This window comes from Temnothorax longispinosus, unplaced genomic scaffold, assembly GCF_030848805.1.
Source record: "Temnothorax longispinosus isolate EJ_2023e unplaced genomic scaffold, Tlon_JGU_v1 HiC_scaffold_439, whole genome shotgun sequence".
NCBI lineage: Eukaryota > Metazoa > Arthropoda > Insecta > Hymenoptera > Formicidae > Temnothorax > Temnothorax longispinosus.
In genome coordinates, this window is record NW_027270274.1 from 4195 (window position 1) to 8896 (window position 4702).

A 4702-nucleotide genomic window follows, 5' to 3' on the forward strand; every position below is an offset into this window, starting at 1 on the left:
TACGTTAGGATATAACTGCGTTTTTCATGATCACGTTGAAATGGAGCTGCATGTATATGAGATCGAACAATTTTATGGCCAATGTTTTATACGAATACCCTCAATTTATACATCTCTCGTTATTAGCATTATATTATACGCACCTTGTAAAATATACAATGTAACCAGTTCGTGGAGTAAAAAATTGTAAAAACAAGAGAGATTATATTGACCGTATCAACGAGGGTACACGGCAGCGATGCTTTCACGTGAGCTCATTAATCGTGCTGATTCAATATTTATTGTAGCCTATAATTCTCAGTAATTTCGTAACCCGTTCTTTACGAGATTGTAGCTCTACTGTATATATGCGAAAATTATTATAAACTCTCGTCTACTGTATAAGGAGTTTTACAAAGCATTATCGCAACGATTAAAAATGTATATTAATCTTCGTCTTTATTCTTTATATGTATATCTACTTTGCACAATTGCATGTAAGAGCGTTTCTCATATTAAATCACATCTTTTTATGTCTTTTATGTGTTTTTTTAATATACCTAATTATCTTCAATAAATTTAATTTAAGTTTTTTTTTCTTTAAATTTGTTACACTTTGCTCTTAATCGAATGAAAATAGTAATCAATCGGAGACTTTTTTGTAATAAGATAAGGTTTAAATATGTTAATTGAAAACGAAAGTTTCTATATTTATATTTGTACAATTTCATAAACAGGTCACATACATGTTACATTTTTACATTCATGGCGTTTTACAGGGACGTACCCAACCCTTTACATATTCCCGTGACCCAGTCTGGCCGTATACGACCTCACATCTCATTTCCTTCGTCTTCCGTCCGGCACTCTTCTGTCCATCTCCTTCTGCTTCCCTCCATTCCGCCCCCCCCTCTGTCATCAACCTTTCTGTCGCTGCTCTTCCCTTTTCTTTCCGGATCTCTCTCTCCTCGTGCTCAATCCCTTCCTTCCTTGAGATCAAATGAGATAATATAGAATAATAGAGATAATATCAAATGAAAAAAGATAATCTAACGTGTTATAGATTTTTCTACATACATACCCGAATAAATACTTATGGAATATTCGTAGACTTGTCGTACAATCTCGTGTTGTCCGACGAATATTAAAGTATTCAATAAATTACAAGCAGCTGTAATAAGCGAAGGCGTCTCTATTGATTGCAAATAAGGATTGTTCATATCTGTTATTTCCGAAACTCTGCCGGAAACTGTAAGAGAAACAAAGAAGAATTTAAAAAAATATAATTAAAAATAAAAGAGTTATAGAGTATATAACTAAATAATATAATTACAGAGTTGTAATTCATCCTGACAGTTGTATAAGTGCGATACGGTGCGCGGTATCAATGAAATGCAACTAGATTGAAACTTTGTACAATAGTTGCTTTGCTGTTGTTTCCTTGACATTCCGACTCTTCCGCATCTAAAGTAGTCGACGTATAGATATATTTGAACACAGAACGCTGACTTCATGACAGATGTTGCATTGCTCGGCATGTATCAGGATAGCTTGTAGTTGTAAAGAATCATCCTGTATATAAAGACAATTTTCTAAAGTATGTACATATTATACCTTCAATTTGTATTTCAGCAATTTAGAAACGTAGGAAAATATGAGTATGTTCTATGTGATATTAATTAAAATAGATAAATTTAAAATTTTAAGACTAATGCCTTCTCGACATTTTCGATTTAATAATGTATCGTGCTTTCACGCTTACACATTGAAAAGTCATAGAGTTGGAGTTTTTGATCATGTTGCAAAACGCAATACACGCTTATTCTCTCACTAAACAGGATTTGTCCCTGCTTGTGATGCACTAAAGCAACGTGTGACAAAAGTCACTCGGTGCCATGGCGATTGCGTTGAAGAGTTGCGACGCAGTATGTACTGTGTTCATTAGACCTGCCAATAACGTATAGGTAACCAACTTAACGAGCGTCCCTCTTCGCACCAAAATACTATCCACGACTGAAACAATGTGACAATCGTATTATTCACTTGAGTCGCGAATAATAATTAATACAGAAATAATACGTTAATTCGCACTAAATAAATAATAATTTGTACGTAATATCGTTTTCAAAACGATATTAAATTAAAATTACTTACACTTTTATTAAAATTGATTTGCATCTGATGCAACAAGTGATTAGGACATATTATCAAGTTTCTTGTTATTGATAAACCCATAAAGCTAACAGTACCAGCACCATGAAAGGACACGATCGGCTCGATAAGCGTGTTGCAAAAAGACAATAGTAGATTTTTATGATTTCTCCATTCGCATTGCCCGATCAGATACGTCAAACACGTTAACAGCCAATCAAGATATGCTAAAAAAGAGAAGGAAGGATAATATCAAACTTCACGAAATCATTCTAAAATAAAGATAGATATCATTAAAATTTAAATATAATACATTTAACAAATATTAATACCGAGATTGTAGAAATGCTGTTGATCCCCGAAACATAATGTTGAAACAACGAACTCTACAAATCAAATCCGAAGGTGTTCTTAGGTTCGTCGTTATAGATTTCTGCATTTTTTCGATCGCCGAACATGCACATACGTACTAATTTCAGTATAGATTGATGTACACTCTGATTGTCAACTTCCAAGTTCTTAAATAAATCTGCCAATGATCTCGTCATGTTACTGATCCACGAACCTTTTCCTGAAAAAATAAAAAAGGATTATCTCTTAATATATAATTCGTATTTGAGAAACACGAGTATACGCTCTATCAGCATTTGCTATTCAAGTCATCTTACCTTTCTTTGCAACATTTAAATACAATTGTACAAAGATTAGAACGTCTACAAATAAGTCACAGTCCTCTTTACTTGTAGGATGCGATAATAAAAATCGCTCGAACGTTTATTCTCACGGCAGTGACTCGATATCTTTCTCATCGTTACGTTGAAGTACTTTGTAAAATGTCATCAGATACCTAAGAAATGAAATAGTTATAGTAGATAACAAACAATATGCTGTAATATACGTTTGATACACGCTTAAGTTTGATGCGTTAAAATCAACTAATAAAAATTATTAACTACAATAACTTAACAATGACTTACATTGTGAGGTAATCTAACGCACATATAACGCTATAGTGCGTAGTAGAATTTTGAATATTGTAGAGTTGGCTGTTGACAAAAATACTGCGGAAAACAGCATTGTAAAGAAAGAAGATTCGTTTTAAGAATCATCAATTTCTGTGCAATTTCGAAATCCTTTAAATCATCTAAGCATTTCCATAACATGTTTATGGCGCCGTTCTATTCCCAGGCCCAATAGTGTCTAATGAACGTCAAGACTATTGGATTGCTGCTGCCATGAATTACTGCAAATTATAAAATAAGGAACTATTAAGTTTATTAAATCGGAATATATGTATATGTACGATATGTATACATTACAATTCGTTATTTCTTTATACGTAAGTAATAGAATATATGAACACCAACACTTTGTTACGGCTCCACGGTCCATCTTTCTTTGATTGATTTCTAATCTTATGAGCCTTTACTATTATATAGAAACTATTAACTTACTGTTAATTCTATAACTCGCAAAATTGTACATAATTAGTAATATAGTCTTTCCAGTTGAAACATTTTATAAGTATTATTACTTACATGATACATTAGATCGCCTATGTATACTCGTCTTCCAATGAGATGTGCACACGAACGGTAGTTTCATGTTTGTCACAACAATATATGGCAACGAGATATGTGACGCAATGTTGTTTTCCACATCTTTTTCGTTAACTCTTATGATTTATGATATATTCGCTGTAGAGTAATAAAAGCACAATAGTTGCGCGCCATCGGATTTTACACACTCGTTGTTTGGAAACAAAAAAATGCCAAAAATATAAGATTTTATGCATTTAGCATAAAACTTATATTGTAAATTACGAAAATAGCAGTGGAACTTTACTAAATATGTTTAAATTAAATTTTGAACGAATATATGAATTTAAAAAATTATGATAAAATACATACTTCTTATGATACTAAAAAGAACATTAGTTTTGAGAGATAACTCATGTCGTATGGTACATTCAAAGAGTGCGAGTAGTTTTAATATGCTGATTATTGGTATCACAGAATCTGCGTAATTTACATAATCCTTTTCTACCTAAAAACATTCAATATATTTAAAACATTTAAATCGGATGAGAAACATTTGTAATATTCTTTATCAAGTATTTTATCAAATAACTTACCAGGGCTTTATTGAAAATATCCAAAATCAAAAGGTAGTCCACCTTGATTAATAAACAATTTATGCAAGGAAGTGTCGGAAAGCATCTACGCCAATTTGTAATAATGCTGATTTTCGAATTTTCGGGTCGACGTTTGGTTCGTTCAACATTTCCAGCACAGATAACATATTGCTTCTCTGTAAACAAATTATTTTCACGAATTATATTCGAAATTATATATACATTTTATATACATATATTTCTAAAAAATTGCATTTTAATTTTTAATATTAATTTTAATAATTTAAGAAATATACATGAAAACAATTCTCTGCCAAATGACTAAATCAAGATTATAAGAGATTTTCAAATATTCTGAATGCAAATATGTAAACTGATAATTGTCTTCTGATCCCTTAATGGAGTTTCTACGTTCAAATATGCAGAGCTAAGAGGCAA

The 4702-nt window shown here is 31.8% G+C and overlaps 1 pseudogene; it reads right to left on the minus strand.

The window, feature by feature from the left end:
- Positions 1-244: 244 nt before the first annotated feature.
- Positions 245-3813, minus strand: LOC139824563 (rotatin-like; annotated as a pseudogene).
- Between the last annotated feature and the right edge of the window lie 889 nt (positions 3814-4702).